Source organism: Martes martes, assembly GCF_963455335.1.
Source record: "Martes martes genome assembly, chromosome: X".
NCBI lineage: Eukaryota > Metazoa > Chordata > Mammalia > Carnivora > Mustelidae > Martes > Martes martes.
The window spans coordinates 33057159-33067269 of record NC_137897.1 but is presented as its reverse complement, the minus strand read 5'-3'; the positions used below and the strand labels follow the sequence as shown (position 1 = coordinate 33067269).

The following is a 10111-nucleotide window of genomic DNA, read 5'->3' as shown; positions in this document are numbered from 1 at the left end:
TCATTGTTTACGCTACCCACACTGAGATACTTACCAAATTAAGGACACCTCATTTTTCAAGTTAGTCCTCATGGGGCTTTCCAGATACCCTTTTCTGAGTCACTCCTCTTTCTATTAACCTGCTTTAAGGAGCAAAAACCAAAGGGCAACGTATATGTTCTGGTCCGCACATGATGGCGGCTCCATCCTCAGATGGAAGCTTCCTACCCTTCTCTCAGTTCCCAAGCGCGGGCACCTTACTGATCTGAGCCCTGCAGAATGTAAACAGCTGCTTACACATCCAGCGCAGGCAAACCAGCAAAGGCAGAGAAGCATTCTGTGCCCTCCCCCGCCTCCCCTGCTTTTCTTTTGTCCACCTCGGTGGGTCGTGGGTCGTGGCATGAGAGGCCGGGCGGAATGCAGGGCTTTACACACGCTCGGCTCCCTCCCACGAGCGGACCCTTTCCCTTTCCTCTCTTCTTACAGCTGCTTCTTTTGCCACCGCCCCCTCCTCCTGGGGTTCTGTTCTGCCTTGCCCAGTCTTGCCTCTCACATCGTGTTCTAGGGGACTCTCCTCTCCTCACTCGCCACCGTGCCCTCTCTCAGATACCCAGTAGTCCCACAGCCACACCCTTGGCTCAGCTCAAGGGAAAATGGACATTGTACTGCTCACAACGTCCCAGTCAGACTATCTCAAGACAGGACTGTGCCATTAACTCCCCCAGGGGCTTCTAACCCTTCTAACTCCCTCAGGGTCCGGATCCTTGTTGTCACACAAAGCAAGCACACAGAAAGAACAGAGATGTTTTCTTGAAGCTTGAGATCGGATTTCAAGGAGAGCAACAGTGTCGTAGGGGCAGAGACCAGCGAGATGGTCCCTAACCCATTTTGCTTTGTTCCTGGGCACCCGGCTGCATTCCATGTCGCAGCTGCCCTCTGGGGGTGAAATGTGGCCCTGTGATGACTTGTGGCCAATGAGCTAGAGAGAGAAGTCAGGTGTCTCCCTTCTGGGCCTGGCCCATAAGTACTTCCCACGTGGCCCTTTGATTTGTTTCTTCCGTTTCCTCTATTTGGGGGTTGGCCGCTGGCGCCCTGGGTGATGTGGGAAGACAGGAGTGTCTCAGTTCTGTCTTCCCATTAAAGTCACCAGGGGAACATCAAACAAAACAAAACAAAACACCCAGCTCTGTGTCCATGTCTCACCCTTAACCAATGGAATTAGAAACTCTCGTCTCAGGGTGACCGAGCTCCCCATTGGTTTGAGTCCCCCAGTGACTGTGTGAAGCAGAGTCCTGGCCCCTGTCACCTGCTGGATGGATGTTCCTTGAGAAAGAAAGAAATTTCTACTGTGTTCTAGAGCTAGCTTTGCTTTCAACCGATCCGCTGGGCAATTGCCCTTGTACACCTGGGTTCTCCAGTCACATCCTGACCCATCCGTGGCTGGAAGGAGGCTCCTGGCAGGAGGTGAGTAAAGAGGTTCACCTCTGGGAGACGGGAACAGGCTGCCCCCGCCCTGCCCCCGGTCTCTGGGAGAAGCTTGAGAATCCAGTGTGGACAAAGGAGGACAGCAGCCTGAGGGCGAAGGAAAGGCGGAGAAGGGAGGCTGCGGCTCTACCCTTTTGTGGCCTGGCAGAGCAGGTCCGAGTGCATGTGGCGGGGTGGGGGGGGGGGCGAGATGCTTTGTCAGCTGACACGCCCCAATTTCAGGCTAGGTTTCAAGCCCTTCTGGTTTTGGAAATGCTTCATCTGGATTGTGACCCCTTTCTATTGGATGACAAGGTCTCCTTGGCTCCGAGTGGAGACAGGTTTCCCTGGGTGGTAGATTCGGCACACTTCAGGGGCTTTGCATTTTCGCTGGTTCAGGTGGAGTCTTTGGCTTCAGGAAAAGCACCAGGGAAACGCACGAACTGGAGGCTGTCTGTGTAGCTAGTGACCCTTCCGGGCTCTTAAGAACAAGCCTCTTCTCCCTTCTCATTTGCCCTCCTCCTCCTCTTTCTTTCCCTTGTCTTCCGTCATGCCCTCCTCCCCTACCTCTCTCTCTCCCCGCTCTTTCCTCTCCCTCTCCTCCCTCCTTCCTTCTCCTCTTTAAATTTCTCCTTCCCTTGCTTTCCCTCCTTCTCCCCACCTCCCTTTATCTCCCTGTACTGCCCCTTCCCTTCCTGTCCAGGTTCTTCAACAGAAAGGTAGCCTCCCACTCCAGCCGTTCTCGAAACCCCGACCAGCCAGGCTATGGGGGTGACCGTTGGCTCGCCTGCTGCTATGCACTGACTGGTTCCAGCATTGTCAGCGCGGGGCTCACCGTGGTCAGGCACTGGGCTCTGAGTGGGAGGTGCAAAAACAAAGGAGACCATGTTGGCTGTAGAAATGTTCACAGCCGGACAAAGGGCAGAAGTGGGAGGTTACAGTCAGGAACCAGGGAGGCAGAGAGAGTAATCGTTGAGACTCCATTTTCTCATCTGTGAAGTGGGAGTCCTGACTGGATGCGTTTCTTACTGTTGCTCTAACAACGTATTGCAAACAGTGGTTTAAAGCAACACAAACTTCTTCCCTTCCAGTGCTGGGGGTCAGAATTCCAAACAGGGTCTCCCTGGGCTAAAATCAAGGTCTTTTTTTTTTTTAAGATTTTATTTATTTATTTGACAGGAAGAGATCCCAAGTAGGCAGCGAGGCAGGCGGAGAGAGAGAGATGGGAGCAGGCTCCCTGCTGAGCAGAGAGCCCAATGCGGGCTCGATCCCAGGACACTGGGATCATGACCAGAGCCAAAGGCAGAGGCTTTAACCCACTGAGCCACCCAGGCACCCCTAAAATCAAGGTCTTGGCAATACTGTTCTCCTCCTGGATGAGGGGGGTGGGTAGGTGAGAATCTGATCCCTTGCTTTCCCAGCTTCTAGAGATCCCCAGCATTCCTTGGCTTGTGGCCCCTTCCTCCATATTCAAAGTCAGCAGCGTGACATCCTGTGCCCCCTCTGATCTCTGTCTCCGTCCTCACTCCTCCTCTGACTCTGACTCTTCTACCCTTGTGATGGATGGCGCTGGGCCCACCCAGACAGTGCGGGTTAATAACCCCCATCGCAAGGTCCTTAACTCAATCACACCCCCAATGCCCCTTCTGCCAGATGAGGTCTCACTCATAGATTCCAGGGACTAGGATGTGGACATTTCTGTGGGACATTATCCTGCTTACCACACCCAGATGGATCAAATGCGGGAACGTCCATAAGGCCCCTGGCACAGAGCCTGACCCACGATTGGCACTCCGTTCATGCCACCCGCAATTGTTACCACCACCTTCTTCTGCAGTATGCGCCCTTGAGCTTAAAGTTGCACTGACAGATTATACTGGGGACAGGGTCAAAACCCAGCAGATCTAACATCTGCTGAGCCACAAAACAGGGAATGACAGCCCATCTGCCTTGGACGACAAGCTAGTCTTACCTGTGCCACATCTGGACCTCTGAACGTGGCCTTGCCGTTCTTGCCAGGCTGGACTGCACGTGTTGACTGGGGTGCCCCCCTCCCGCCCCACCAGTGCAGGAGTCCATCTGGTGTGTGGGCTCCTGGTGAGGGCAGCCTGGGGTAATGGCCAGGAGACTTTAGGCTGTGCAATCAGGCACCAGGTTTGGGGCACAGTTGGGTCAGGCTCCTCCCATTATGGCCTTCCCACCCCTGGACATTGAGCCGCCCCACCCCACACCCCCACTCCTCTAGGAGAGAGTGACGAGCCTTGAGCATGGCCTGGCCAGTCCGACATTTGCCCCAGGTGTCAGGATTAAAGGGAGGGGACACATGTGGGCCCTGGGTTACTTGGCCGCCAGCACACCAGGCCAGTTTCCTTGCTATCAAGGTGGTAGTGTGGGAACATTCTGGGCTTACAGGGGAGCAGATTTAAAATCAGATTCCTCCCCTCCTCACACACACGGAGGCTGACACATGAAAATTTGGGGTGGAGCCCAGGAACATGAATTTACAGCCACTTTCTGGGTCATCTTGATGCAAAAAGTCCTTAGACCATAATTGGGTCCTGAGTCTCCCCTCCCTCTGCCACCAACTACCCGAGTTGACCTTAGACAACTAACTTCATCTTCTAGAGACTAGTTTTTTCAGGATCAGTCAGAGGGGTGGGAGGGGGCATCCAAGGCACTTAGAAGCTGGGAGCCCACGTCTGCAGCAAACTCCCCCTTTTGTTATTGACTCAGAACTTCTGACCTTTGATCTTCTATCTAGAATGTTTCTAGAATTTTCTGACAGCCTTTTTGGGGAGGAAGGGGGTAGCTGAGATCAAGGATTTCTTACATTGGGAGGGACAAGATGAAAGTTGTAGGGCAGAGCAGGAAAGGAAGGTGTGAATGTGTGAGCGCGTGTGTGTGTGTGTGTGTGTGTAGGGCCTATGCACTCATGTGTATATGTCTACAGGTGTTTCAGCTGCCGCTCTATCCCAGGGTTGCAGAATCCCAGAACTCACAGGACACACAGACTACAAAATCCAATTCCCTTGTTTTGCTGGTGGGTCAATGGAGGCTGGGAGGGGGGCTGTGAGTTGTTGCTTGGAGTCACCCAAGTTCTTACAGTAGGAGTTTGTTGTTAAAATTACCTGTTGTTACAATTACAATTACAAAGACAGGTGCCTGGTCCCCATGCCTAGAGACTGCAATTCCACGGGTTCAGGATGGAAACTGGGCACAGAATTTGTGGAGGTCCCCTGGTGATGCTCATGGGCAGCCAAGGATGAGACCCACTGACAAGGTTGGAGCCCATTGCCCCTGTCGCTGAAGAGCCATCCCAGCTCTCCTTGGACATGGGTGGTGGCGGCATCCTGAACCCGTGAGCTGGGTGTTAAGGCTCCCAGGGGTGCAGTGGGAATGCCAGGCTGCTCCAAGATGCCTTTAGAAAGTTCATCAACAGGCCTCATCTGGAAGCTTCTGCTTAACTGGAAGGAGGTTTGATTTTTTAATTTTTCTTTTTAGAGATTTATTTATTTATTTACTTATTTGAGACACAGAGAGAGAAAGAGAGAGAGAGAGAAGGTGCTCGCGTGCATACCCGAGTGGGGGGGGCAGAGGGAGAGAATCTTCAAGGAGACTCCCCGCTGAGCGAGCAGCCTGACGCGGGGCACAATCCCACGACGCATGAGATCATGACCTGAGCCGAAACCAAGAGTTGGACGCTCAACCGACTGAGCCACCCAGGCGGCCCTGGAAGGAGGTTTTAAAGGCTAAAGGCCGTCTGTGAATGTGAACCTAGGGAGCTCTGCTCTAATCAGAAGCGCGCTCCCCAGGGCCTGGGGAATGGGGGGAGATGGGAACATGGGACCCATGAGCAGAGATGGGACAGTACATGGAGGAAACTTCCTCCCATGTTGGTGCTCCCAGGGGAGGAGTAGGGGGCGACAGGGGGCAGGAGGGGGAGGAGGACTATAAACTCATCTGCTGAGTCCCTCTCTCAGAGATTCTAATTCATCTGCTCTTTTTCTGTTTGGGGGACAAGCACATGGCTTGTAGCCTGTGCTTTTTCATTTACGTTAAGCCTTTTAGTGGAAGAAAGAATTCCAAAAGCAACAGTCCTTCCGTTCTCTTGGGTTGCCTGTGAAATCAAACCTGGAACAGCCTTCCCCTGAGTCCCACTCTGCTGCCCTGCCCGTCACCTTTTTCTTTTCTAATTTGTTCTGTTTCTTCTCACATCCCCACTCCTGGGCTCCTATGTATAGCTGTGCAGGTTGTGGACTGCACAACCGCCCCTGCCCTAACCCCTGCTGTATTATCCTTGCCATCCCTCCCCAGTCCCTCCTGCCCCCACAGATCCCTTCCTCTTACTTCATTTCCTGCAAGTTCTTCCTCCCTAACTGCCTCAAGGGGAAAGCCTGGCCTCTGTAGGGCCTGACCCACATCCATCAACCTTGGCAGGGTGGGGCAGGGCCAAGGCCAGGTGTCTACCGCTTAAGAGAGTCAGGGGGCCTCCTTTCCCAGCGGGCTGCCCCAAACCACTCACAAAACCCAGAATGTCTTGCTCATCGCAGGTTTGCTTTGCCAGATGTAAATTGTTCTCTAGGTTCACCAAGAGGCCATAGAAGCTGTTTCATAAATAAGCTTAGCGTGTTTTCCCTTTAACCTGGCAGGCTCCCCCCTCCCTCGGCACAATTTTGCTGGAACTACATAAATACATCCTCCTAGCGCCCTGCACAGTTCACAGCCTCAAGCACTGTTTAAAAAAGTTAACATGTTTAATCTCCGTAACGATATAAGTATTGACCAATTTTACCAGAAAAGGAGGGGTAAAAAAAAAAGAACAACTACAACCCACCACCAAAACCCGAGGCCGGGGTCACATGCCTGAGGCTGGAACTGAAGTCTGCTGGTCCCAAAGCCCATGTCCTTAGCCACTACACCCTAAGGTCTCCAGTCCCCCGAGCTGTCCCAGCCCTGCCTCTCCCACCTTCCCTGCCCCGCTCAACGTCTGCCCTCACAGCTCATCACGTCGGCCTCACCTCTCAGCCCTGAGTGGTCAGCTGGGCTGCCTTCCTGCCTTCCCCTCACCTCACACAGGTTCCCCTGGGCTACTTCAAGCCGCTGTCACCTTAACACTGCTGTCCCCGTCAGCGCAGCCTGGGGAACCCCTCGCTTAGGAATATCCCCATGGGGCTGGCGTTCCTGCTGGCTGTCCCCGCATCCCACAGGCAGGACCCAAACACACCCGAAGTCACCTTCGTTTGGTTCTGCGGCACAGACGGGACATAGGCCCACAGCGTCCCCTCTGGCTTGAACTCCTACCTTAATGAACCAATAGGGACAAGGAAATCCTCACCCTCAACAACTACACCAGGCCCGGGCGGATGGCTAGCGGCCCCCTCCCTCCCAAGCTTCCTCCCTCCTCCCCCTCTCCTCCCCAGCCCTCAGGGACCAAGATGGGGAAACCGTCCTATAATAGCATTTCACAGGCACGTGCTCATGATCTAGGTATGTCTCTCATCTGGTTATCTTGGGAAACACGGGGCGGGAAGGGGGTATTAAAGAAATCCTCCCCTCCTTCCATCTTGGGAAAGAAAAAAAAGGCAGAACATTCTGATTCACTAACCTTATCTTTAAAGAAACCTGACATGGAAAAGGCAGGGAGATAAGATCTATGACTTCATCAGCTTGTTCTCTGAAGTTGTTTCAAGCTCTCCCATCCCCCCCACCCAAAGGCCCCTTCATTTCCTGTTTTCAATATGTAATGGCAAGGAATTCACAGCCCAGTGAGCCTGGGGGTCAGCGCAGGAAGCTGGCGCAGAGAGGAAGCTTTTAAGAGCCAAACTGAAATCTGGCCACAAGTCAGGAGCATCTCTTTTTAATTCAGATTTCTTTCTTTCTTTCTTTCTTTTTTTTTTTTTTTTTTTTTTTTGCCTTAACTTTGAGGTCAGCGGCTCTGGATGGCTTGTGGTCTCAGAACAGCTGCTGGTTTGGAATATCTTAAATGCAATGTGAAAGCGCATGAGGGTTCAAATTAAAAAAGAGAAGGAGAACTCTGCCATTTCATAGCAGGAATTCTTGACAACCTCTCTCTTTCAAGATGCTCCAAATGCCTCCGAGACGCCCTTGTATCAGCTCTTGCCGCCTCCCACGGTGGAGGCCAAGGAACCGGTACCATCTGAATCACTTTGTGCCGGGGAAAACAGAGACACCCACGTGTTCCTGCTTACACGGTAAGTCGGCACAACATTGTGACAGGTGTTTTCCTGGGCCCCAACCAGCTTAGGGCGGGGTGTGTATGGGTGTGATAGGGGTCACAGCTAAAACGCCAAGAGTGAGGAAACCCAGCTCTCTCTGGCTCTGGCCACCGGCCGTAGAGACGCGCTCCCCAGAATCTTGGGTCTTCATTCAGTCCCTTCCATCACCGGAGGATCCTTGGGTGGGTTCTTGTTGGTTGCCATGGTAACGCCACCAGCCACTCTCTTGACAGTCAGGGAACAGCAGCCCCTGCAGGGGGCATGGCATAGAGAAGCTTCCACTCACCGGGCTGGTCGCCCACTCTCCAAGGGGCTGAGCACGTGGTGTTTGGATGGCATACCGAACTTCCTGGGGGGTGTGAAGCTCCATCTGTCTCCGCTGGTCTTCCCTTTCTGCATTGCTGTCCCTGCTACTTCCCAAAGGCTAGAAACTCGCACACACAAGGGTGGACTTGGGGCCAGCGTGCAGACCTGCCCCCTGCTGCTGAGGGCTGGCCCGAACTCGGGGGCCTCCGGCCTGCAATGAGGGGCAGCCTCTTTCGGGGGGCTGTCAGAGTCCGGCTATGAGCATCTTGCCCATATTCACTTTAGCGAACGCCACTCAATTTTCCACCGCCGGGTCCGTCATTCCTTTATCTCGGGGATCCCTCAAGCCCAGAAGTGTTCCTTGCCCGCTGCGGCTGCCGAGGGCCAGAAGCCCTAGAGATGTCACACCCCTCCTGATGTCCCAGAGCAACCGTCCACCTCTGACCAACAGGACTCGCCGTATAAATGTCTCGGCTCCCCGCCCTCAGGTGGGAGGACTCTGAGGCACATGATCTCAGCGTCTCCACAATGGCCCTGGCTTGCCGACGCCCTGTGTCTCTTCCCCACTCTCCCTCCTGGTGTGTCTGGTGCTCATCTCCCAAATAAGGTGCTCGCCCTTGAATCCCTGTCTCAGTTCTGCATCCGGGGTCCCAAACTGAGCCAGGGAAGAACTTCTCTGACACCCAGCCACTGATGGGGCTGCCACTTCTAAGCACATGACAAAGATTTCAGAACACTCTCGATACCTGGCGGGGGGGCGGGGGGGTCCTCTTTGACCTCTTCTAGGCCCTTCTCCCCTTCCCCTTCGTGATTCCGATTCTCAAAGTCCTGCCCCCTGTCACCATCTGTAGCTATAAGGTACCCTGTGTACCACGCGATAGACTCATTTTATATTTTATGGACAATAAAACCGAAGCTCTGAGGGGCAAGAGATTTGCCTGAACTCACTTGATTTGTACGCGGCCGGCAAAGCAGGAAGCAAAACCTAGGCGACTGGGCTAATGGCTCAAGGCCCTTTTCAGGTAGGACTGCGCAGGTGTAAACCTGGCTTCCGGACTTTTGCTCTGAACTTTCTTTTCTTTCTCATTATGACAAACAGGTGGGTCCCCCAAGTGGTGTCCTCCAAGGGGACTGCCGGGATGTGTCATTTAATCGGTGCGCAGGGACTGCACTCCTTCCCTGAGCCAGACATGTCTGCAGATCAGCATCTCCAACGGCTGGCGCCCCAGTAGGGTGATCACAAAGACTTCAAAGTCCACCTCTCTCAGGGCACAGAGAAGTGGCCACATGGACAGGGCTTAGCTGGTGGCATGGCGGAGGGTCTACAGGGCGACAGGGATGACACCTGAGCAGGGAGAGGGTCTCTGCCTTCACTCCTCCCTTGGTCTACACTGTTGTGCCTCCAGATACCAACATGGCCCAGCCCCTCGCTTGCTCAAACATCACCCTCGGAGGGACCTTCTCTGACCGCTGTCTAAAATGGGGTCTCCTTGTGACACCTCAGCCCTGCTGGATTTTCCTCTCCGCATGCATCGCTCCCTGACATTGTGTCACGTGCACCTTTGCAGCTGCTCCTTTCACTCCCACCACCAGACTGTGAGCTCCCCTGGACGGAGAATCTTGCCTATTTTGTTCACTGCCCCTTTACCAACACCTAGAAGAAGTGCCAGCACATTCTAGAAGCTCAATAAATTCTTGTTGAGGTGAATTAATGAATCAGTGAGTCACCAAAAGGAAACAGACAGGGCAGGTTACTTGCCTCATCCTGGGTGACACATGCAGTCAAGAGGGGCAGAGGCAGGAAGCGGGGAGGGGCACCCCAAACCCACGTGACTCCATGGCCTCTGGCGTGCTTCTCTACCCTGTGCTGGGCTCGTTCAATCTCCAGGTAACAGGGGACGTAGAAAGCAGAAAACGAGGACAAGAGAGACCGATGCTCCATGGAGACAGGACATCCGCACCGCCCCCCCCCCCCCGCCCTCCCTCCCTCCCTGCCCTTTTCTTCCCTCCTCTGTGTTATCCCAAGGAGCTGCTTAAGAAGAAAGCCCTCCCTGGTCTTTCCCCATAAACTGTGCTCTGAACACTCGGACGCACAATCAACCAATTGTTAAGTCCTCGACAATACC

The 10111-nt window shown here is 53.8% G+C and overlaps 1 long non-coding RNA gene across 1 annotated transcript; it reads left to right on the top strand.

The window, feature by feature from the left end:
• The first annotated feature begins 1068 nt into the window (after positions 1-1068).
• On the top strand, positions 1069-8912 carry LOC308337210. The gene is made up of 3 exons (XR_013966301.1): positions 1069-1443; positions 7523-7655; positions 8271-8912. It is a non-coding gene; the product is annotated as an uncharacterized lncRNA (long non-coding RNA).
• The last annotated feature ends 1199 nt before the right edge of the window (positions 8913-10111 follow it).